General features: G+C 44.9%; 1 long non-coding RNA gene across 1 annotated transcript; it reads right to left on the minus strand.

Annotated features, from left to right (window-relative positions):
- Positions 1 to 796: 796 nt before the first annotated feature.
- Positions 797 to 2787, minus strand: LOC308158879. Its single transcript, XR_013937471.1, has 3 exons — positions 2711 to 2787; positions 1565 to 1698; positions 797 to 1202 (listed from the first exon to the last, which is right to left on the minus strand). It is a non-coding gene; the product is annotated as an uncharacterized lncRNA (long non-coding RNA).
- Positions 2788 to 26788: the final 24001 nt, after the last annotated feature.

Raw genomic sequence — 26788 nt, forward strand, 5'->3', positions numbered from 1 at the left:
ACCTCAAACCAATTGTAAATTGTTCTGGGAGTGCCCATAAAAAAATAGCAACCTTTGGATTTCGCAATCAATTGATTAGGAATTTATTAAAATTCAAGAACTCAAAAACCCTATGGAGATATGGCTTTCCTGATCAATATTTCTGCCAATATTGGGCCAATGCACCTCAAACCAATTGCAGATTGTTCTGGGAGTGCCCATTCAAAAATGGCAACCTTTGGATTTCGCAATCAATTGATTAGGAATTTATTAAAATTCAAGAACTCAAAAACCCTATGGAGATTTGGCTTTCCTGATCAATAACTCTGCCAATATTCAGTCAACACACCTCAAACCAATTGTAAATTGTTCTGGGAGTGCCCATCAAAAAATGGCAACCTTTGGATTTCGCAATCAATTGATTAGGAATTTATTAAAATCCAAGAACTCAAAAACCCTATGGAGATTTGGCTTTCCTGATCAATAACTCTGCCAATATTGAGTCAAAATACCTCAAACCAATTGCAGATTGTTCTGGGAGTGCCCATCCAAAAATGGCAACCTTTTTTTTCCCAATCAATTGATTAGGAATTTATTAAAATTCAAGAACTCAAAAACCCTATGGAGATATGTCTGTCCTGATCAATAACTCTGCCAATATTGGGTCGAAACACCTCAAACCAATTGTAAATTGTTCTGGGAGTGCCCATCCAAAAATGGCAACCTTTGGATTTCGCAATCAATTGATTAGGAATTTATTAAAATTCAAGAACTCAAAAACCCTATGGAGATATGGCTGTCCTGATCAATAACTGCCAATATTGGGCCAAAGCAGCTCAAACCAATTGCAGATTACTATCGGGGAGGTGACAGCAGAATCTGCTGTAATCACTGTAGCACAACAATACAAGGCTTAGGCTATCAGTAGGTGTACTTATTTCAGTCGAGGAGCAGATTTTCTCAGACTCAGCAAAATGGACACAAAATGTTGATTTAAAAAAAATATTGGCACAAAAAATAAACTATTATAAAACTATCTCTCCTAACCAGCTGGAACAGAGAGGAGAGAGGGAGGAGTGATGGAGGAGTGATGGAGAGGAGGAGAACAAACAGCTGATATGACGCACAGAACAACACTGGTGGGGAGGGGTGAGGCGTCGAAGTCGTTAGTTAGAACAGGGCACTGCGCATTCTGGTGTAGTCACTGAGCTGCTCAATGGGCCCTGTGGAATGGAGGAAGAGCGAGAGAGAGGGAGAGAAGGGTCAATGCGTAGACAGGCCACATAGCCTGAACCCTGGCGTAACGCTTTTGGACTGGGACATTTCCTCGCATTTAATTCAAACCCATTCTCTCTTTCTTTCTACATAATATTTACTGACATATAATTCAAAGACATTCTCTCTTTACTTCTCCATATATTCTGACACATTAGGCTGTGGTGTTCAGAAAACAATGCCATCAGTCCATAGAATGGGTGGTGATAGTCTTATTTGGGATGGAAATGTGTTACAATTCAGTCATTGTTGTGTGTTCAGGTGTTTTTCCTTGTGTCAATGGGCTTTAAGGTGATACATTCCTATGTACCTGAGTTTACCCTTTTTACTGTCACAGCAAAGACGGCACTTCCAGACTGGAGCTCGCTTGGCCTCATTGAATTCCTCCTGAGTCATACTCAGACACTCTGAGTGGAACCACCTCATGCACACAGAGCAGGCAATCTGTAGAATTTAAAACAAAACTATCACTGAGAGTAGCACATGATACTAGATTCAAACTACTTCAGATTCAACTACTAGGTTAGAACTGAACCTAGAAACGGTTACATAATGTCTTACACCCTCATGATGCATGTTATCGTCATGTAGAGTTAGTGAGTGGAATAGGAAAAGCTAAAGTGTAGATCTCCAGACATATAGCACAAAACAGGAGATTATCCAATGTCGCCCTTTTGTTTTTACTAATGTCCATGTCAACTAAGGTATTAGTTAATACAGTAATGAGAATGAATTAACAGTTAACTTATGGTATTTTGTTACATTTATAGTAATTTAAGTTTGACCAAATCACATGCTCATGAAAATTGAATACTGGACGGTGTGTACGGTTAGACCATTGGAGCAGAGACCAAAAGGGCCTTGCCACTTGATGGTAATTGCCTAATGCTAACAACATTGTGCCCACGAGCACAGAAACACAATACTATCTCACAATATTGGCACATTCTATAAACATCTGCTAAATTACACCAAAATACTGCAAGTTTAGTGTGACTGCATTATCTGCCAAACAGAGATACATAAATAAGTAATAAACAGTACAGAATTTTAAGTGAAACAGGTACTAACCCAATGAATTACAGGTGTGGCTCCTCCAGGAACAGATTGAGATGCACACATGGAGCAACAGTTCTCGATTCTGAAGTCTGTAAGAAAGTATGCTGTAAAATGTCATACTCTGGGTAATAGCATTAATATTTTATATGCCCCTGTTAATTAATTGTGCACACCTGATGCATCCAGAATGGCCTCAGCAAACACCTTTCTTTTCCACGTCATACCCTTCTTGGAGGGGTCTAAGACCAAGTGTGTTGGGATGATTGGAAATTCTGCAATGATCTGTCTTGCAAACTAAATATGAACATAATTTAAACTTGTTAAACTACAGTATCCTAAAATTGAAAGTTAAATATATCAAAGAGTACAGAATATGCAAACATCATGTTATGTTCACCTCCATAACAAACACGCCACAGCTGTTGTTTGGTGTGGTTGATAGTTTCCCCCTTCAACTTCAACCCCAGCCAGTCTTTCTTCCCGTGTTTATTGAGCCGCATTCTGAAGTATTCCCTGTATGGAAAACAAATTCTGTTATCTAACAGATTCATTGTTGTGCCATACATACATGACTGTGCCCTACATGTAGACTTATTGATGCATAAATATTTGTAGATGATGTACATATTTACCTTAATCTTGTGGCCACATCCTCAGAATGCGCCAGCTCTTGTCCTCCAGATGGGTCGATTAAAAACACACTGCCTGATGCAGCTTGACAGAACTGTAACAAACCATACCTCTGTTTCATCATACACTTAGTTTAACATAGCAGCACAATTTTGTGTGGTGGAGTGATTGAGAAAGATGATCTCACCATTAACGTCCAGTGCACATTATTTATGTTGATGAAGCCTATGATGGCCTCATAGTCACTGAATGAAACCTGAAACAAATTCAAAAAGGAAGACAAAAGCTGTCAAATAGAAACAAGACTGGATCTAATTAATGGCGTGCCATCCCTGTGTGTGTGTGTGTGTGTGTGTGTGTGTGTGTGTGTGTGTGTGTGTGTGTGTGTGTGTATGGACGGGCTGAAGTGCCACTGTCAGCCAATGAATAAAGTCAAGTATTCCTCTATGACTGTGACTGTGTCACTCCTAGAGGGCTGCAAGATTAAAGCATCTAATGATTTTAACTCTAGCATGTTTACAAAAATGGTTTCAGCACCTATAGAATCAAAAAATGTAAAAACGTGTAACCTATACAATGCACTAACTAGTATGAGATATTTAGAACAACTAATCATTTCATACAGTACCTTGACAGATCTGGGCAGTAAATCAGAATTGAGCAGTAAGCCTTGCAGTGTGAACATAGCTCTACTGAAGGTATAGTCCAACACAGTTCTGACCCTCTACTGAAGGTATAGTCCAACACAGTTCTGACCCTCTACTGAAGGTATAGTCCAACATAGTTCTGACCCACTACTGAAGGTATAGACCAACACAAGATGTTGCTGGATAAGGTCTACAGGTCTACACGGTCATTACTTTCGTAGGGATTGACGTGCCATTGCCTCCCTCGTCCCATGGAGAATCATACCTCCAGTATAGTGGTTGAGCAAAACTTTTTTTTGCCCCTTGCCACTCTGATTTATAAGTATCTGGAGGTATGTTTCCATTACCTGAAAATGACAAATGTTTAATAATTCAATGCTCAGTATTTCGTTTGAAATATTTTAACTTTATCTATCCTGTATGATGTTTACAATTATGGAAACAGTGTAGTCTTGGTTACCTCCCCTGCCAGCCACTGGTGTGGCCTCAGTGTCAGGAACTCAGCATGGCGGAGGGTGTAGGACACGTTCCTGTTTTCTTTGGAATTAATCAATGCCACTACCACCCCACTGTCTTCCTTCCCCCAGAGAGAGTTGATCTGAAACACATTAGTTGAAATTGTTAAATATGATTTCAGACCCTCTTAGACAACATCATACTACATATCAATATGTGTCATACTGTATGTACACTTTGACAAATTTGTAGAGCAGCTATTCTCACCGAGTGGGCCGTGGTCTCCTGGTGGGCCTCAGAGCACCACCAGTGGGCTTCGGAGCTTTTGGTAGCCTTCTATCAAAACATTAGATTGTTATTGTATTTGGAATTATTTATTCTTGTACTGCCCATTCAATACCTTGCTTTTGCACTTGGAACTTGTGTACTTATTATTCCTGATCACTAACAGTCCTCTTGACTACCAACGTTAAATGGACTCATTGTAAGTTGCTTTGGGCAAAAGCATCTGCTAAATGACAGTAATGTGATGTAATGTGAAGCGTGCTACATCTTTACCATAGCAAAAAAAAAGCCAAAAGGAGTGAAATGGTTCAAATCATTGTAATGCTTGATGGATGTCTACTCTAAACTTGGAGTTGGTGGCTGACAACATGACAGATGAATGTAATGTAATGTAAATTAAATAAATAATGTATGCAAGGTACCATGGTTTTGGCTGGTTGATCTTGGTTGATCTTGTTTTTTGGGGGGGGCTTTTTAACCTGCAATGCCTATAAAGAAGAAATATTATTGTTAATTACAACAACAATAATGTAGAATATATTTGGCACAAAATAGTACTGTAGTAGTAGTTCATGATACCTTCAGAGGAGTAGTTTTGTGCTTTGGCGATGGCATGTCCGATGGTGGGTCAAAATATTTGCTTCTTTGGCGGGACTGTGTGGTGGTCTGACATTTTTTGTCCCACTGTTCTTCTGTTTTCTCTGGGACCTCAGGATGGCACGTTTTCGGCTTTATTGGTCTGATTGGCCTCGTTAGCATTTCCATAGGCATGCCATTTTTTATGATGTGCTCCCTATATCTGCCTTGTAGGGAGGCATACTGCCTATTTATAAAGGCTGCAGGGCGGAGAGCTCTCTCTTTTTTCAGGATGGAGTTCTTCACAATTCCGAACCACTGCTCTACATAAGTGTTTGTCTGCCTTGTTTCCTCTGTGCCATCCTTTATGTGGTCTCCATCCACAGCATACCGGCAGAGGTCACCAAGGAGGATTCCACTCCACAATGGGAAGATTCCCAAGTAGTCACTGAACAGCACATCTAGTAGCTCAGGACAGTAGTAGTGGTTTGGAAGTGCTTGATGGTTACTCTCCATCCGGATTTCACCAGAGACCTCCTCAAACACTCCCTTGAACTCCTTTGTAAAAGGTGACCTTGCAAAGATGGTTTCAGCATCTGTTGGAAGCTCATTCTGTTGGAGGAGAGGCTTTGTTTGTGTATCACCATGTAGTGTGCCAGTTTTGGCTATGAGCCCTTGCAAGACAGTGATACTCTTCTTTATCACCTCTGATGAGTACTTTGCCGTGAACACAACACACATGTGACGAAAGACTGTGAGAGCAGCCAGCATGCATGTGCTATTCAACAGCTGTGCAACGCAGTAAGTTGCAAACTCTCTCAGAGCCTTGTCTGTGATCTTCCTGCTGAACGCCCCACTCACAGCCTTGATGATATGAGCAGAGCAGAGGTGGACAACAGTCATCTTCCTCATTTGTCTCCCGGTAAATCTCCCCTCAATAAGAAGGTGTGCCTTCTCGAGGTAAATGATGACATTCTCCTTATTGAAGGCCAGAAGGGCACTCTGGATTAAGGCCCAACAGTAATCAAGCTCCACCTGGTGGACTCGGATGACTGTCACTTTGGAGATCCTCAAGAGGGTCTGCATCAACCAGAATGACAGATTTGGGACGGCGTGGTCATTTGTGATCATTTCTGTCACAGGCAGAGGTGGTCTGTCTCTTCCTCCTCCAGGCAGGGTAAGGCAGTAGTAAAATACCCTTTTGTTTTGGTCGGGAATTTTGCTCACTATCCCTCCAGTAGCATCTAAGAACAGGGTCACAGGTTTTCTGCTCTGTAAGTGCTGGATGGCAATTCCCAAGCCACACTCTGTGTACAGATGGACAGCAAAGGGATCTACCTGCAGGTGCTGGATATATCCAGGACAGAAGGTGAAGGTGTCTGACTCTCGTTGGATCCTTTGAGTAAGGATTAATTCCAAGATTATGTCATTGTGTAGACGTGTGCTGCGATGGAATTCTGAGCCGATCTCTTTAAGCACATTTTTTGAAATGATTCTTGTCATGTTTCCAGCCACCAACTCATCCACTGGTGTCTTACTGAGTTTACGGTAGTATGTGTTGCTGACACCTTTGTGAAGGGCTCTGGCTATCTTTCCCCTCTTTAGATATGTGGCAGGCCGTGACCTTACTTCCACTTTCTCATGTTTTACACATCCATGACGTGTTACACTGATTTGAACCATTTCACTCCTTTTGGATGTTTTTTTTCTATGGTAAAGCTGTAGCGCGCTTCACAGGCCTTGAAAGTACAAGCCGCCTTCACTTTGAGGTAGGAACACTTCTTCTTTCGGCCCTGCTTCACCTTAACATGTTGATACTGGAATGTCAGGGTGCAGCTAGGATTTGTCTTCCGGAAGTTCTTATAGAATATGTCAGTCCAAGGTTTTCGGAGCTGGTTGGTGCCATACAGCGGCTTAATGTCTTTCCATTTGTTTTTTTCTATGTGAATGTGGAATGTCTTGAGTCCTGGTCTTGTTTGCCTGTATTTGGTATTGTCAGCAATGTCCTCCTCTGTTATAGAGAGCTCTGCCGTATTGTCATTATCGGCATGCTCTTCCTCCACATTTGTGTCCTCCAGATCCTCCTCCTGTGTCATATCCATCTCCTCCTCCTCCTCCTCCTCCTCCTCCTCCTCCTCCTGTGTCATATCCACCTTCTCCTCCTCCTCCTCCTCCTCCTCCTCATCCTCCTGTGTCATATCCACCTTCTCCTCCTCCTCCTCCTCCTCCTCCTCCTCCTGTGTCATATCCACCTTCTCCTCCTCCTCCTCCTCCTGTGTCATATCCACCTTCTCCTCCTCCTCCTCATCCTCCTCCTCCTCCTGTGTCATATCCACCTTCTCCTCCTCCTCCTCCTCCTCCTCCTGTGTCATATCCACCTCCTCCTCCTCCTCCTGTGTCATATCCACCTTCTCCTCCTCCTCCTCCTCCTCCTCCTCCTGTGTCATATCCACCTCCTCCTCATCCTCCTCCTCCTCCTGTGTCATATCCACCTTCTCCTCCTCCTCCTCCTCCTCCTCCTCCTCCTCCTCCTCCTCCTGTGTCATAACCACCTTCTCCTCCTCCTCCACCTCCTCCTCCTCCTGTGTCATATCCACCTTCTCCTCCTCCTCCTCCTCCTCCTGTGTCATATCCACCTTCCTCACATTTACATGTATTTTGGGTGTACGTGCTACACATAATTTGGCAACTGATGATCTCACCCCTCTCCGATTTTGGTGCCATACCTGACGAAGCCATGTTCTGATGGATGATTTATCTGTCCCAAATATACTCTTGCATAAGGTGGACCACACTGCTGAGTTCCATTTCGGATTCACTTTAAATACATTTTGAGAGTGAAACTCTTTGATCAGTGTCTCCTCTCCTCCAGCTTTCCTCCAAAGATTTTCTTTGCTTTCGGTACGACCCATCAAAAATATATATATATCCGAGCTGCTGTTGACGGTTAACAAACTATAATTTCCTGCTTGAGATCAAAATATATATTTGATTAGACAAACGGAATAAATTGTAAATAAGTAGGTCTACAGGAATATAAAGTGCAAGATTTGGCTACTGATTTGGCTACTTTCCATAGGCTACTTCCATTAGGCTACTTTCCATTATATAGGCTAGGCCTATTTCTCGGCGCCGGGCGATGCGCTGTTGAAATGACATTCGCGGAGGTTAAGCTCCGCGTCGGTCATGTAAGTTTACAACGCCCGGCAGTCCTTCGTCCATTAGGCTCAGGGCTACTACTCATCTATTTTAAATGTATACCCTTAATACTCTGTATGTATTTAGTGTTAAAGTGTTAACAATGTATTTATGTAGCATACACAATAGGGCAGTATAATACATTTATCCATTTATATAGGCTACATTAATATTGATCTAATTATCTCACTTCTCACCATCACCAATACTGATGATCAAAAGTGCCCAATTAAAGATACATTCAAAACAGATTACATTACAGTGGCAGATGGAGAAATGTTTAATATTATTATTATTATTATTATTATTATTATTTATTAAATATTACAATCATCTCTCACCTTCTCACCAATCCTCCCATTGGATGAGATAGAATGGAAGTGCATTCTTGACATAACATTTTTCTTTGTGGGAAGTTATTATAATATTTCATGTTCTAATAAAATTAATCAAAGGGCCGGATTAAAATCCTTTGCGTGCCGGATGAATGGATGTAGCTCCATAATATCGTTCCTCTGAATCAACCAAGCACAGTCAATCAATTAATTCAGATCAGACCTGAAGATCAGAAATGTGTTTATTACCATGCACGCACACGATATAGGAATGCTTTCCGGGAACAATGTTGCAACAATACAACTGTTAGGGTTGAATGATGTTTTCATAATGTTTTAATGTTGTGAATATGTTTGTTGAAGAGGACTAGGGAGGGGATTGGGCACCCCGAACCTAGTCCTCAACAGGCGGCGGTGGAATTGCAAAGTTCCGAGGGCACGTTAAAGACAACATATAGTGCTGGGGAGAGGACTGAAGGCCCCCGTGTCTGATGAAGTATGAATGAACATACTACCGTGGTACCGTCTAGTCGGCGCAGCTGTCGCATCTAGGTGTGTGGGCAGTGCGTGGTACGTGGGCGACAGCCCACACCTAGCGGGATGTGAGGGGAAGTCACACCCGTGAACAGGCAAGGCTGGTGTAAACGGTCAAAGTTTCTAGACCCATAGCGAAGTGGGCTAGGGATCAGACCGTCGGTTCCCAACTGGGCGGCCAATCACCGCTACAGGGTTGGTGTTTAGACACTGACTGGGGATCGCTATCGACTGGGTCACCGGCCGGTTGGGTCGCAAAGCCTTAAGCCATAGGGAAATGGTGGCTGCGCTCAGCTCAATGTACAGTCAGGCCACTGTAAGCTGAAACCGAATGCGTTAGTAAGCGAGCAGTGCTTTCCGTGATCAGAGCTCTGAAAAGGAGACGTCTGGGAAGCGGAAGGGGTGGAGGTAGACTGACTCTGACCCAAGAAGGGGTTGGAGGGCAGTAAACCTCCATCGGAAAGGGTTCCAGCCTGAGACTGCGCCCTGGGAAGAGGGGAGGTCTGAAGGAACCAAGTGACTGTACATTTTGTCCTGTTCTGAATTCCCCAGCTCCAACCCCGTGCTGTATGCTGCAGCATAGACTCACAAGCTCATCATTGTATTGTCTTATCAGCTGGGCCTTCATTCCTGGGGGCCCTGTCGTAAATCTGATTTTGCTAAAGCTGTGCTTCCTCACGAGGCTGGCTCCCCCTGTACATGTGTGTCTTTCTGTGTTTGAGAATAAAATGACTGGCTCGGAGGGGGAAAGATTCCGTTTGAATCCGGGGTCTCTCCGGGAGACCTCGGGATTCACTCTCCTTGCAAGAAAATAAGAATCATGATGAATCCGGGCCTCTTTGTTGTTTGAAGTCTACTACGGTCTGTTTGAACTAGCGATGGGTTAGCATGACCTGCTTTACAACCAGGCTGAATCAGAATATAGCATTTAACCCTATTAGAACCGAACAACAACATAGACATGAATGAATGAATTTTATTGACAAATGTATAAAAATATACAAAGAACAATGCATCAGAAGAATACATATTCTTGATTTTAAATTGTCAAGGATGACACAATAAAGTTAAAACTTATTTCCATTGCGGTCCTTGATGGTCACAGACAAACATTGGGGATACAAACATAAAAAACATAATTAAACATTAATCATCATACCCTAACTTCAAATATTAGATTTTAGATTTCTTTAGAATAGTTCAAAGTTCAAAACAAGTGCATGAGCCATACCAAAACAAAGGAGGACCAAGAGCCGGAGATGTCATTAAAGAGTTTCACACTCTAGACTTATTGAAAGTGAATCCAAAATGGAAATGAGAAATAATGGTCCACCTTGTCAAAGAGGATATTTGGGACAGATGATCTATCAGAACATGGCTTCTTTTGGTGTGGGATCAATCAATCAATCAATCAATATATCTATCTATCCATTCTCTTCAGCAATCAATAATCACTATGAAATGGCATAGGGGGCCAAGGAAAAGCACCATTAACACTGGTTACAGTATCGCCTGGGTAATGGTCATTTGCCAGTAGGCTCTAAGGTAATGTTAAAGTGGTTAGATGAACTTCATAAATATCTCAGTGATTTTAATATAATGTAAATATCCTTCAGGGGTGGCAGCTTGCTTCCAATGATAGCCTGAATTAACTTCATCACCTTCTGATGTGCTTTACAGTACATGACTGTAAAGCACATGCCTAATGTTCCACCCACCAATTGCAAAGGATTACAGAGGGTGGTGAAATCAAGGCTATAGGTCTCATTACTTATCTACTTCTGCAAGCCGTGACATTCCTGAATGAGTGCAATCCTGCCCAAGACTGCTGTTCATTATGTACATTTAAACACATTGCTTCTCCAGTTTTTAAAAAAAATTATTATTATTTTATTTTTCAACAAGCAAGATGGCGGCGCGCATAGTCGCTGCGGCTGGAGTGGCTTCAAAACTGGTGTTCTTTAGTGTTTTTAAGTGCATTTGTATGTACATTTTTATTTTAGTACTTATAGGGAACGGTTGTGTAAATAGTACCTACAGCAGGCACGACTTACTAGAAGTTGGTACGCAAAACGAGAAGACAGAAACAGCGGAGTTCCTGAAACAACAAAGGATTCATCACGAGATCGCCCGCTTACCGGGAGAACCTTGGTACTCAGTCCCTTCCCTGAGGCGCAAACGTCGGCGTAAGGACCGCAAGCAACGACGGGGCTGCAGGGCAGGCCTGTTAGCTAGGCTAAAGAGGAGCCCGGACAAGCCAGCTTTGCCGAGTATATTCCTATCCAACGTCAGGTCTCTGACTAATATAAGATGGATGAATTGAGACTACAGGTTGCCAAAAATAACATCGTGGGAGATAGCTGTGTGATTATTCTCACTGAAACCTGGCTAAATGAAACTATCTTGGACTCCGCGATTAGCTTGGAAGGACGGACCCTACACCGCGCAGACCGCACGCTGCTCAGCGGTAAGACCCGCGGAGGCGGCCTCATTATATCTACGAAGGATAGCTGGTGCTTAAACACGAAAACTGTAAGTAGCCACTGTTCCCCAAACCTGGAATACTTGACTGTTAAATGCCGACCCACTTACCTACCGAGGGAATTCAATGCAGTGTATATTACAAGCGTTTATATTGCACCGAATGCAGACGGTAGCTTAGCATTGGCGCGGCTATATGACGTCATCAGTGGTCAACAAAGCGCAGATCCACAGGCAATTCACATTATAGCAGGAGACTTCAATCATGTCGACCTGAAGGCAGTACTACACAACAGTGGCGGATACAGAAAGTGGCTGATGGGTAGGCCTGGAAAAATCTGGGTAGGCCTGAGTGAAACTCATCACCGCACGTTTTAGACCTATGTATGAGCAGCCAGATGGATGGAACACAACCGGGCTCGCGATCATAGGCGCCGATTTATGTTTCTGCCCGTGGGTGCTCGAAACATTTGGGTACGACCAACACGCATGCACACACACGCACACACACGCACACGCACGCACACACACACGCAAAATATTCGCAGGGACTGGAGGAGATCACTATGCAGACCATGAAACGAACGGAAAATAAATAAAGTACCTGTCTACCCAGAGAATGCAACGGACAGCCAAACAAGTTATTATAATACACACACGCAAGGCATTCAAGCGCACGCAATAGTCAATGAATTAACCAATAACCATCAACTATGGAGGACCAAGTATAGAAATTGTAATAAGAAATGCCTGTATTATCATTTGCAAGCTTTTAACTGTGGGTGTTGACAGTCCAGTGCAAACCGAAAGCTCAAGTTGAATCATACATGTACCTGGCTCGGACCAGTTGTGGTGATCCATCATTTTATTACAAAACCTAACGCTGCTTATTAGGGGATTTACGTAAACTACACATATTGTTGTGTAAAGTTGTGTGCTTCTATTGTATTATATTATTATATCCAGTGAAGGCATACACAATGTTGTTCCACACAAATGTTTCCCTCTTCGTTTTAATCTGGGAAAGTCTCATAAAAAATATACTTCACCGAACTATTACAGCGCTGTCTCGGACTCTCCGCACGTCGGCGTGTGACGTCATCATCTGTTATTGTGAATAAATAAGATTTCTAGACAAGGCCTGGTCCAAACTTTCATTATTTTCACTGACTTCCAGACGTGGCTTTTTAAGAAAGCGGGACAATGTTAGCTGTTTAGCCATCGTAGCGCGCACACTGAACAACTAGTCAAGGTCAACTGAACAATCAGAGTAAACGTAAAAGAGGAAGCAATGTAAAGAGAGGAAGTTGAATATTATTAGTATTAATACATACTTTTAATCATTTCCAAGACAAAACTATTCACATTACAGTTAGTTAGTGAAAATTAAACTTTAAAAATATGTTATTATAAAAAAATATGTATTTTTATGAATCTGACTGGGTGGGCCAGCTGTCAATCTGGGCAGGCCTAGACCCACCCAGGCCCACCCATAGATCCGCGCCTGCTACCCAAGTTCTATCAGCATGTTAAATGTGCAACAAGAGGAGAAAAAACACTGGACAAGGTATACACCAACAGGATGGTGTTGAAGGCGGAGCTGAAGTCTGGAGAAGGTATGCACCAACATCAAACGTGCTTACAAGGCTAGATCGCTAGCTCATCTAGGCATGTCTGACCATGTGTCAATCCTCCTGATCCCAGCATACACTACCATTGGGAAAAGTGCTCCCATCACCACTAAGACTGTCAGAACCTGGCCAGAAGGATCCGCTCCACTGCAGATCTGCCTAAATGACACCCCATGGCAGGAATATGAGCATGAGGACCTGGAACAGTTCACGTCGTCGGTTCTGAACCACATAGTGAACTGCACCAACTCAGTCACCGTGGACAAACGGGTCCGGGTCTACCCCAACACGAAGCCATGGATGACTGGGAAGGTCCAAAAACTGATCAACGAGAGGGACAACGCCTTCTTCGCAGGGAAGGGCACACCGCTGTACAGCACCACCAGGGCTAACCTAAAGCGCGGCATCAAAGAGGCCAAGGCAGACCACAGAGAGAAGATTGAGGAATGCTTCCTGAGCAACGACTCCAGGCGGATGTGGCAGGGGGTTCAGCACATGACAAACTTCAGAGCCAACAGGCTCACAGCCGCAGAGGACGACCCCCTGCTGGCGGAAAAGCTGAACTCCTTCTACGCCCGGTTCGACAAGGGGCGAACGGAGGTAACCACAACACAAACACCACTCTCTCCAGCTCTCAGCAGCCTCACCCTCACAGAGCATGAAGTGAGACGCGTGCTGAAGGCGGTGGACCCCAGGAAAGCCTCGGGGCCGGATGGCGTCCTGGGACGGGTGCTGAGGGACTGCGCCGACCAGCTGGCCGGGGTTTTCACCAACATCTTCAACCAGTCCCTGTCCCAGGCCACCATCCCACCCTGCCTGAAAACCTCAACTATCATCCCAGTCCCGAAGAAAAGCACGGTGAGCTGCCTAAACGACTACCGCCCGGTGGCACTCACACCAATCATCATGAAGTGCTTCGAGAAACTAGTCCGGGCCCACATACTCACACGCCTCCCGCCCAACCTGGATCCATACCAGTTCGCCTACAGAGCCCACAGGTCCACAGAGGACGCCATCGCGACGACTCTCCACGCCACTCTATCCCACCTGGAGAGGGGAAACAGCTACGCGAGACTGCTCTTTGTGGACTTCAGCTCCGCCTTCAACACCATCCTTCCAGACAGGCTAGTGACCAAACTACTAGACCTGGGTCTATCACACTCTATATGTGCATGGATCAAGGACTTCCTGACCGACCGCCCCCAGAGGGTGCGGGTGGGCCCCCACACCTCCACAGCCCTCAGACTCAGCACTGGGTCCCCCCAGGGCTGCGTGCTAAGCCCCATCCTCTACAACCTCTACACCTACGACTTCACCCCCGTCCACCCCAGCAACTCCATCGTAAAGTTTGCAGACGACACCACCGTGGTGGGATGCATCTCGGGGGGGGACGAGGCGGCGTACAGGGATGAGGTAGAGCAACTGAGCAAGCTGTGCAAGGTTAACAACCTGCTGCTGAACAAGTCAAAGACCCAGGAAATCATCGTAGACTTCAGGAGGAAAAAGTCAGAGATCCAACCCCTGCTCATCGACGGAGAGAGCGTGGAGAGAGTCTCAACCCTCCGATTCCTGGGGGTGCACATGCAGGATGACCTGACCTGGAAGGACAACACAAAAGCCACCATCAAGAAGGCACAACAGCGGCTATACATCCTGAGAATCCTCAGGAAGGAACACAGCAAGCAGGAGATACTGGTGACCTTCTACCGCGGCGCAGTGGAGAGCATCCTCACCTACGGCATCTGCAACTGGTTCTCCAGCTGCACAACCGCGGAGAGAAATGCGCTACAGAGAGTCGTGAGAACAGCCCAGAAGATCACCGGCGCCCCCCTCCCCTCTCTGGAAGAGCTGTACAACACACGCTGTCTCAGGAAGGCCTCCAAGATCTCCAGGGACCCAACCCACCCTGGGTACGAACACTTTACCCGGCTGCCCTCGAAAAGGCGGTTCAGGACCATGGCCGCAAGGACAAACAGACTGAAGAACAGCTTCTACCCCAGGGCCGTCCAGGCCCTGAACACAGCAAAGATTTAGGTTCTGGGCCCTGGACAGTCTGGACGGATTGATGGCAGCTGCTGGACTGAAAAAATCAGGTGTAGTGCTGAGGCACAAATATGTACATTTCAAGCCTGCAAACTGCGACACTTTAAATAAATGTGCAATAACACTATGTGCAATATATGACAACCCTAGTCGTCTATCTGTACAGTATAGTATAGTGGATAGTGTACATAGCCTTTATTTATGTAAACCAGCTCCTTCCCTTCTTGTGTTTTTTTAAAGTTTTTTAAAGTTTTTTTTAAAAAGTTTTTTAAAGTTTTTTTCTTTCCTAACACCAGGGGAGCCACCCCTCCTAAATTTCGTTGTTTGGTACCTGTACTGTAGCAATGACAATAAAGACCATTCATTCATTCATTCATTCATTCATTCAGATAGTATATCTATCGATCAATCAAGGATTCAAAGATTCAAGATGTTTTATTGTTACATTGTTACACAGAAATCATTAAAATAGAATATTAATAACATAGTAACATCACCATCCATCAATCAAAACACAGGAAGAGGAGGAGAAGGTGTATATGACACAGGAGGAGGAGGAGGAGGAGGAGAAGGTGGATATGACACAGGAGGAGGAGGAGGAGGAGGAGGAGGAGGAGGAGGAGGAGGAGGAGAAGGTGGATATGACACAGGAGGAGGAGTAGGAGGAGGAGGAGGAGGAGGATATGACACAGGGGGAGGAGGAGGAGGTGGAGGAGGAGGAGAAGGTGGATATGTATATATTTTGATCTCAAGCAGGAAATTATAGTTTGTTAACCGTCAACAGCAGCTCGGATATATATATATATATATATATATATATATATTTTTTTTTGATGGGTCGTACCAAAAGCAAAGAAAATCTTTGGAGGAAAGCTGGAGGAGAGGAGACACTGATCAAAGAGTTTCACTCTCAAAATGTATTTTAAGTGAATCCGAAATGGAACTCAGCAGTGTGGTCCACCTTATGCAAGAGTATATTTGGGACAGATAAATCATCCATCAGAACATGGCTTCGTCAGGTATGGCACCAAAATCGGAGAGGGGTGAGATCATCAGTTGCCACGGCCTGCCACATATCTAAAGAGGGGAAAGATAGCCAGAGCCCTTCACAAAGGTGTCAGCAACACATACTACCGTAAACTCAGTAAGACACCAGTGGATGAGTTGGTGGCTGGAAACATGACAAAAATCATTTCAAAAAAATGTGCTTAAAGAGATCGGCTCAGAATTCCATCGCAGCACACGTCTACACAATGACATAATCTTGGAATTAATCCTTACTCAAAGGATCCAACGAGAGTCAGACACCTTCACCTGCAGGTAGATCCCTTTGCTGTCCATCTGTACACAGAGTGTGGCTTGGGAATTGCCATCCAGCACTTACAGAGCAGAAAACCTGTGACCCTGTTCTTAGATGCTACTGGAGGGATAGTGAGCAAAATTCCCGACCAAAACAAAAGGGTATTTTACTACTGCCTTACCCTGCCTGGAGGAGGAAGAGACAGACCACCTCTGCCTGTGACAGAAATGATCACAAATTACAACGCCGTCCCAAATCTGTCATTCTGGTTGATGCAGACCCTCTTGAGGATCTCCAAAGTGACAGTCATCCGAGTCCACCAGGTGGAGCTTGATTACAGTTGGGCCTTAATCCAGAGTGCCCTTCTGGCCTTCAATAAGGAGAATGTCATCATTTACATCGAGAAGGCACACCTTCTTATTGAGGGGAGATTTACCGGGAGACAAATGAGGAAGATGACTGTTGTCTACCTCTGCTCTGCTCATATCATCAAGGCTGTGAGTGGGGCGTTCAGCAGGAAGACCACAGACAAGGCTCTGAGAGAGTTTGCAACTTACTGCGTTGCACAGCTGTTGAATAGCACATGCATGCTGGCTGCTCTCACAGTCTTTCGTCACATGTGTGTTGTGTTCACGGCAAAGTACTCATCAGAGGTGATAAAGAAGAGTATCATAATTTTGCCATTTAGCAGACGCTTTTATCCAAAGCGACTTACAATTACGAATTACAGGGACATTCCCCCTGGAGTAACTGAGGGCTAAGTGCCTTACCCAAGGGCACACTAGTAGTGGTGTGGCTTCAGGCGGGATTTGAACTCACAACCTTCCGATCACAAGTCCAACTCACTATCCACTAGACCACCACTACCCCCATCACTGTCTTGCAAGGACTCATAGCCAAAACTGGCACACTACATGGTGATACACAAACAAAGCCTCTCCTCCAACAGAATGAGCTTCCAACAGATGCTGAAACCATCTTTGCAAGGTGGAGCTGGGGTCTGAACCGCCGCACCTCGATGGGAATGTCCATGGTTTGTCAGCAAGACGATGGCGAGTGCTTCGGACACGTCTCTGGTCTCGAAGTCGCAGCCGGGGAAGGGGCATTCCACCTTCATGGTGTTGACATGAAGAAGACTCCTCAATGTCTGTTTGTGATATTTATTTAGACAAAGATGTCAACACCCTGTGGGTGAGAATACAACGTATGAGTGAATACAATTACCATAACAAGACACACATAACAAGATATAAACAAACATATCATACACAACAGACATGAGACAATACTGTTAGCATACTATAACACATATAGGTAACAGCACTAACAATAGGTAACAGCACTAACATGAGCGAATGCTATGGACATAACTTGTAACACATACATATATGAACACAAACATGAGCGATTACTGTTCACATCAATCTGATATCAAAATACATATATATATATATATATATATACAAATTTGTCAAAATGTACATACCGTATGACACATATTGATATGTAGTATGATGTTGTCTAAGTGGGTCTGAAATCATATTTAACAATTTCAACTAATGTGTTTCAGATCAACTCTCTCTGGGGGAAGGAAGACAGTGGGGTGGTAGTGGCATTGATTCATTCCAAAGAAAACAGGAACGTGTCCTACACCCTCCGCCATGCTCTTAACACTTAACCCAGTACTCCATCGCCCGATAGCGGTCGGGAGTACACTTCACCCTGCAGTCACCTTTTACAAAGGAGTTCAAGGGAGTGTTTGAGGAGGTCTCTGGTGAAATCCGGATGGAGAGTAACCATCAAGCATTTCCAAACCACTACTACTGTCCTGAGCTACTAGATGTGCTGTTCAGTGACTACTTGGGAATCTTCCCATTGTGCAGTGGAATCCTCCTTGGTGACCTCTGCCGGTATGCTGTGGATGGAGACCACATAAAGGAATTTTAATAAATGCCTAATCAATTGATTGGGAAAATTAAAGGTTGCCATTTTTGGAGGGCCATTCCCAGAACAATCTGCAATTGGTTTGAGGTGTTTTCGCCTAATATTGGTAGAGTTATTGATCAGGAAAGCCACATCTCCATAGGGTTTTTGAGTTCTTGAATTTTAATAAATTCCTAATCAATTGACTGGGAAAAACAAAGGTTGCCATTTTTGGAGGGGCACTCCCAGAACAATCTACAATTGGTTTGAGGTGTTTTGACCCAATATTGGCAGAGTTATTGATCAGGAAAGCCAAATCTCCATAGGGTTTTTGAGTTCTTGAATTTTAATAAATTCCTAATCAATTGATTGCGAAATCCAAAGGTTGCCATTTTTGGATGGGCACTCCCAGAACAATTTACAATTGGTTTGAGGTGTTTTGACCCAATATTGGCAGAGTTATTGATCAGGAAAGCCAAATCTCCATAGGGTTTTTGAGTTCTTGAATTTTAATAAATTCCTAATTAATTGATTGCGAAATCCAAAGGTTGCCATTTTTGGATGGGCACTCCCAGAACAATCTGCAATTGGTTTGAGGTGCATTGGCCCAATATTGGCAGAGTTATTGATCAGGACAGCCATATCTCCATAGGGTTTTTGAGTTCTTGAATTTTAATAAATTCCTAATCAATTGATTGCGAAATCCAAAGGTTGGATCTACAATTGATTGCAAAATACAAACGTTGCCATTTTTGGAGGGGCACTCCCAGAACAATCTACAATTGGTTTGAGGTGCATTGGCCCAATATTGGCAGAGTTATTGATCAGGACAGCCATATCTCCATTGGGTTTTTCTCTACTTTTACCACGGTCCCTAAAATGCCGAATGTGAATGTCTGTTGAATGTCGAATATAAAAACTACTTTACCACGGTCTCTGGGTGATCATGTGACATACAGTAACCAATCAACAATAACGGTAACATAAACACAACAACAACAACAACAACAACAACAGGGAAAGCCACCCATGGTGGACTGTCTCACACTATCCCCCTCCAAGAGTACTGAGTCCCTTCAGTACAGGTGACTTAACATTAACATGTCTAGGAATAGAACAGTTGACTCAATGAACATGTCTAAATTATTTGATTACTTACATCACATTCTTTGCAAACTCGTAGGCCCTATAGCTAAACAGCAGTGAAACAATTAAAACACTTAACTACTTGTAAACAGTTTTTACAAGTTTAACTTCTTGGATGAAGTAACCAATCTGCCGATAAACTAAACAGTCTCTCTTTCAATAACTAGTTCCTGAATCTCTCTGGCTTATTAACCATGCGTCCCTTAGATGTTTTAACAGTATTTTTTGGAGTGTCCTCTTGTCTTTTTTCCTGCTGACACCTTGGAGCTTTGAGATGAGGTTTCTCCTCTTGATCACATGACTCTCGAGAAGCTCCTTCCCCTGCTGGATCTTTATCATTGTCTTTCTGTAGTGGCAGCTCTGGTACCAACGGGACATCCTCTTCAGGTAGCTGTGTAGCTGGGTCTTGGCACTGCTGCAGCACTTGACTCCTTTGACGTTTTATCCCAGCAGGGACCACCTCACTATTGTATGGTTTAAGCCGATCATGGTGCATTATCTTTCTGCGCTTCAACCCTTGAATATCGTAGAGGACAGGACCACGGCATCCAGCCACAATCAAGGGGCCCTTCCAAGGTGCTTGAAGCTTGGGGCTTAATCCCTTCTTTTTCGTGTCATCCTTTACATACACCAAATCTCCAACGCTGTAAGAATGTTCTCGTGCTCGGACATCATACATCTTCTTCTGACGTTCTTGTGCAGTGCGGAGGTGCTCCCTCGCTGTGCTTTGTGCCTCCTTAAGTCCTTCTCCCAGGTTATGAAGGAAATCTGCTACCTCCATTCGGTCAGATTTGAGTTCTGCAGCCCCAGACTGGATATCCTGTGGTTGATGAACTTCTCGGCCAAACATGAGCCTGTTAGGTGTGAACCCTGTGATTGCATGGCGTGAGCTGCGGTAGGCTGAGGTGAGTAGTGACAGATGCTCATCCCAGTTCTTTTGGTTCTGGTCCACGTAGCACCGGATCATCTGGAGTAAAGTTCTGTTGAACCTTTCCACCTGTCCGTTAGAGGCAGGGTGGTAGGGGGTGGTCCTTGTCTTTGTGATCTGTAGGAGCTTGCATACATTCTGGAACAGGGAACTCTCAAAATTGCGACCTTGGTCAGTGTGCAACTCGAGGGGGGCTCCAAATCGGGCGATAAAGTCATACACAAGCCTCCTTGCTGTTGTTTCCGCCCCTTGGTCAGGAACAGCAAAGGCTTCGACCCATCGAGTAAACTGGTCAATTATGACGAGAATGTACTTGTTTCCAGAGCTGGATACAGGGAATGGCCCGAGGATGTCTACGTGGAGACGGTCCAAAGGTGCTCCAGCTTGGTAGCTTTGCAACTTGGCTCGTTTCACTGGTCCCGTAGTTTTGCATGCATTGCAGTGCTGGCATCTCTTCACAAACAGATGGACTTCTTCACCCATTCCATACCAGTGATAGCTCTGGCGTAAGCGCTCCAGTGTTTTTGCTTCCCCAAGATGACCAGATTGAGGAGGATTATGGCAAGCCTGCAGGACCTCTCTTTGCATGGAAGCTGGAACTAGTAGCAACACGGTTGGTTGTTGGGCTCCTACTCTCTCCCAGGAGTAGTAGAGAACTCCTTGCTGCAGCATGACCTGAGGCCAGCAGAGCCAGAACTTCCTCACTGCAGGGCTCTCAAGCATCACCTGATCTTTAGTAGGGAGGGTTCCTGATTCTTTCCATGTGTGGAGGGTGGAGAGGACAGGATCAGCTTTCTGAAGTTTGGCAAGCTCTTCCAATCTGACTGACTGCAGCCAGTTAACTACTGGAGTCTCCAGCATGGTTGTATGTGGTGGATCTGTTTCCATCGACTGAGTGTTATCACCACTGGTCTCACCAGACTCAATACTCCTAACTGCGAGCGGCACAACATCATCAACATCGTCTTCAAATCTTGTCCACTGCTCATGAAGTCTTCGGCAGTACTTACATCCTTGACATGGTAGATCAGACAAGTTCTTTCCAGCTTGGTAACAGTCACATTTGTCTGAATGTTCTCTGGTTTGCCTTGACATGGCATCAGCATTGCAGTGTTGCCGGCCCGCTCGATGCTCTATGTCAAAGTCATATTGGCTCAACTCTTCCAGCCAGCGAGCCAACTGACCTTCAGGGTTTTTGAACCGAAACAGCCAGGTGAGACTGCCATGATCTGTTCGTAGCAGAAACTTCTTGCCCAGTAGGTAGTGGCGGAACTGACGAGTGTAGCGGACGACAGCAAGTAACTCACGTCTGGTAACACAGTACCTCTGCTGAGCTGGTGTAAGATGGCTGCTGGCGTATGTTAGGACTCGCTCTTCTCCCCACTGGAGTTGTGACAGAACAGCTCCAATACTGTGGTTCGAGGCATCAGTGTCTAGAATGTACTTGCCTCCAACAGTGGGGTATCCCAGCACTGGTGTAGTTGTCAGTTTTTCTTTCAGCTTTGTAAAAGCATCTTGGTGCTCATTTGTCCACAGGAATGTAGCCCCCTTCTTTGAAAGGCTGTGGAGAGGGCTTGCCAGTTCTGCAAAAGCTGGAACAAACTTGCGGTAGTAGTTACACAGTCCAAGAAAAGCTTGCAGCTCCTTCAGGTTGTTGGGTGGCTCCCAGCGCTGTACATCCTTGACCAGAGCTGGGTTTGGACAGATCCCATCTCCACTCACAATGTGGCCCAGGAAGAGAACTTCCTCTTGAAGCAAGTGACATTTAGAAGGCTTCAGCTTCAACCCATAGCTGTGGAGACACTTGAAGACCTGTGCGAGCCGGTCCAGGCTTTCATCCACTCCCCTGCCAATGACAATGACGTCGTCAAGGTAGATCAGCAATGTTTCCCATTGGAGTCCCCTGAGGACGAGCTCCATTGCCCTCTGAAAGGTGCTTGGGGCATTGCAGAGCCCAAATGGCATGCGGGTGTATTCATAGAGGCCCCATTTGGTGATGAATGCTGTCTTCCCGCGGTCTTGGTCATCCACTGCTATCTGCCAATAGCCAGACTGAAGGTCAAGTGTTGAGAACATTGTAGCTTCCCCAAGAACATCAAGACACTCTTCAATCTTGGGCAAAGGATATGCGTCCTTTACCGTCAGACTGTTCAAGCCGCGGTAATCTATGCACCACCGTACTCCTCCATCCTTCTTGCGTACTAAGACGACCGGAGAGGCCCACTCCGATGATGATGGTGTAACGACACCGGCTTTAAGCATGTCTTGAAGATGTGTTTGCTCTTCACTTTGAAATCCAAGAGGTGCCCTTCTCACTCGCTGGCGCACAGGCTTAGCCGATCCTGTGTCAATCTTGTGTGTGACAGCAGACATGTAACCCAGGTCGGAATCACTTTTGGCAAAGAGGGATTGGTAGGTCACTAGCAGTTGGATAAATTGTTCTTGTTGCTCCTCACTGAGTGCCTCACTAGTAGCACCAACCAGGCTTTGGAGATGTTCAGGTAGCTCAGAGATTGCTGCTACTCTTCCAACCACCAGTGATGGCACACTCTCTGACTCTCCCTCTATGATGGGCTCTACACTTTGCTCAGGTGAACATGATGGCTCCTCAGGATAAGCTTCAACTAAGAGTCCAAGGCATGCTCCTCTTGGCAGGGCCGCTTTGCTGGTCGAGAAGTTGCATAGCCGGACTGGCACCCGCTTCTCCATAGTGGTAACAACACTCCCGGAGACTACATTTTCTGTGATGTTCAAAGGCTCTAGTACAGCTGGAACACCTGGCCTTGGTTCTTCCACCTCGCCCCAGACCACACATTCAGATGTAGGTGGTATGGTGGTGGTCTCTCCTAGGGTCACTCTGGCAACATGATAGTCTGATCCATCCCCTCGTACTATTTTGGAGGGCACAAGTTCGTTACCGATGAACACCTTACCACGGGTGTGGATGACAACATCATGAGTCTTCATCAGATCCAATCCTATGAGGACAGAGTCACGTATGGGGGCTACGTGTACGTCCCAGTCGATTGTTTTGGCTGCAATTTTAAAGGTGACGTTCAGTCCACGTTTTGCTTCCATGCCATCTCCAACTCCCGCATTTAGAAGGTAGGTCTTACGTAGGCTTGTCGGATCACCTCCAGAGAAACTCCTATACAGCTCCTCTGAGATTACTGTTGTCTGGGCTCCCGTGTCCACCACAGCCTGTGTTGGAATGCCGTTTACTGTCACCGGAATCTGTAGACTCTCACCCTTGTTTTTGGTGCAGCCAATCTGTAGCCCTTGTGGTTTGTGATCTGCATGTAGTCTCCCTTCTGACTGCCCCCGTTGGTCTGGGCCTTTGTCACCGCGGTTACGTGCAGCTGTTGGGCTCGGCGATCTACTGCAGTCCCTCCAGTCTGTCCTTGTTCTCCACATTTATAACATGGGCCAGCTGCTCCCCGGGTTGGGCTTGGTGACTGGGAGCGCATCCGGCCGGGCTGCACCTGATAATGGTTCTGTGTCCTCTCTAGTGACAGGGGACGTTGTGTTGTTGCTCTAGTTTTATGATGTTCAAACTGCAGCTGTAGATTCCCTACTGTATGTACGAGGGTCTTGACTTGGTCCGTTAGTGTAGCAAACTGTTCAGCAGTTACATACTGAGGGGTCTGTACCCTACGAGAGGTAGGAGTAAAGTCCTCACAGATGTCTCCATCATCAGCCCAAGAAATGCGTCGTGTTCTGTTCTTTATTTCTGTTTCACGTCCCACCGTAGCTTTGAAGTTGTGTTCATGAGCCTCTACACACTTTTGAGCCTCTGCAAGGGAGCATGGATCTCGGTTCATAACTTCATAGGCCACTTTTTGATTTTTTAGACCTTTAAGAAAGGCATCAGTTGCAAGTTGATCTTGCAGCTGGAGATCCACTCCTGGATATGCAAGTGTGACGAGGCGTCTCACCTCTTCTGCAAATTCAGCTGACGCCTCTCTACCTTGCCGAAGTTCTCCCAACTTTCTCCTTACTGTGGTAGGGGGGTCTCTTTTCCCAAAGCGCTGAGTAAGCTCCTCTACTAAGAGAGCATAATCCTCCCGTGTACGTTCTGGCAGTGAGCAGACATATCGTATTGCAGCTCCTCTTAAGCATTCATGCAGCCTGTCCACTCTTTCTGTAGTACTCCATCCATACTTCCTGGCCTGGCGCTCAAATGGCAACAAGAAAGAGTCCCAGTCATCATTTCCTTCAAATGTGGCAAGTTTAGGTCTACGCACTTCTTGCAGAGTGTGCTGACTGTTGTGACCAGAACTATTCAGTCTCTGCTCACCATAGGGAAATGAGCGTTGGGTTTCATTCTCAGAGTCTCTAGTGTCTCTCCATCTACTGTCAGGTTCAGCATTGCCGCCCCTCCTGGTGGGACCAAAGTTGCGAGTGCGCTGATTGATGACATCCAACTCAGCTGCAAAGGGGGCACCAACACGAGTTTTTGGTCTTACTGGTATATCCCAAGAGGCTGAAGGTATAGCTTCAGGCTCAGAAGCATGCCTGTCCAATGTGGGGCGCTGTAAGATCTTATCCCCATTTCGACTGGAAGCAGCAAGTGGTGGTGAGGCTTGCTGTGTAACGGGATTTCCTCCTGTTATGTGTGTTAGTACGGGGGCTAGCATCATTTGCAGGTGTTTTGTCTGCTGATTTTGGCTATCCAACAAAGCTTGTAGCCATGTTGGGGCTCTATCAGGCTCAGTAGGTCCTACTGTAGCTCCTTGTTCCTCTGTCATTTTATTGAGTTTTCTGTTCATGTAATTGTCCTTTTATTTTCGGTGGATTGTCGGTTCCACTTGTCTTGTTCTCATTCATGTAGTTGTCTCTTTGTATTATTTAGTTGTTTATTTATATAATTGTCTCTTTGATTTTGTTGAGTTGTTTATTAATGGAATTGTCCGCTTAATTTAGTTGAGTCTAACGGGAGTACAGTCTGCCCAAACACCACCAGGTGGCAGTACTCAACCAGTTGTTGTAGTAACTCCTGAATCCAGTCAGCTGGCTAGCTAGCTGTCTCCTGTTAGCCCCTATTAGCTCCCGTTAGCTTTGGCTCTTATAACTTTATTATCTTCCGTTAGCTTCTGTTAGCTTTTCCTCTGTCAGGTGGATGTACTCACGGATGATCGCTACTTCTGATACCAGTTGTCGTGTTTTGTCCGTCTGATGTGCGTGGGTATAATGACTCACACGACAAGGGATTCTCCGTTTCTGGTTCTTTAGTGAACTTCTTCTTAACACAATACACAATACAAGATACAACTAATTGTGTCCCAGATGGCAGGTTAATAGATGACGGGAAAACTAGCTCTGGCACAGAACAGCAGCTTTGCTGTCCATACCGATGAGCGTTGTTCCCTTTACTGACTGTTTACGTAACCAAGGTAACGAGCTATCTCTCTCTCTGGGTGATCATGTGACATACAGTAACCAATCAACAATAACGGTAACATAAACACAACAACAACAGGGAAAGCCACCCATGGTGGACTGTCTCACAATATGTTTAACAGTCGTGTGTTACAGTTTATTACGACAGAAAGCACATACGGAGGTTAGCAAGATGGCGTCGCGGGTGCAAAGAAAGATAGAACAGCCTCTGAAAGGTATAAATGACTTTAATATCGTTTATAATGTTCATAATATCGTGTATAAGGTCCATAATATCATGTTTAATGTCCACATTGTCGAGTGTATTGGCTATTCTATCGTGTACAAGGCCATGACTGAGCTAGCGCGGTGCTAACGGAGGTAGCAAGATGGCGTCGCGGGTGCAAAGAAAGATAGAACAGCCTCTGAAAGGTATAAATGACTTTAATATCGTTTATAATGTTCATAATATCGTGTATAAGGTCCATAATATCATGTTTAATGTCCACATTGTCGAGTGTAATGGCTATTCTATCGTATACAAGGCCATGACTGAGCTAGCGCGGTGCTAACGGAGGTAGCAAGATGGCGTCAGACAGACAGACCTGCTACTGTATCATTAGACAGACCTAACTCTACTACTGTATCATTAGACAGACCTAACTCTGCTACTGTATCATTAGACAGACCTAACTCTGCTACTGTATCATTAGACAGACCTAACTCTGCTACTGTATCATTAGACAGACCTAACTCTGCTACTGTATCATTAGACAGACCTAACTCTGCTACTGTATCATTAGACAGACCTAACTCTACTACTGTATCATTAGACAGACCTAACTCTGCTACTGTATCATTAGACAGACCTAACTCTGCTACTGTATCATTAGACAGACCTAACTCTGCTACTGTATCATTAGACAGACCTAACTCTGCTACTGTATCATTAGACAGACCTAACTCTACTACTGTATCATTAG

The sequence above is a fragment of the Nansenia antarctica genome, assembly GCF_963989245.1.
Source record: "Nansenia antarctica genome assembly, chromosome: 5".
In the NCBI taxonomy this organism is placed as follows: Eukaryota; Metazoa; Chordata; class Actinopteri; order Argentiniformes; family Microstomatidae; genus Nansenia; species Nansenia antarctica.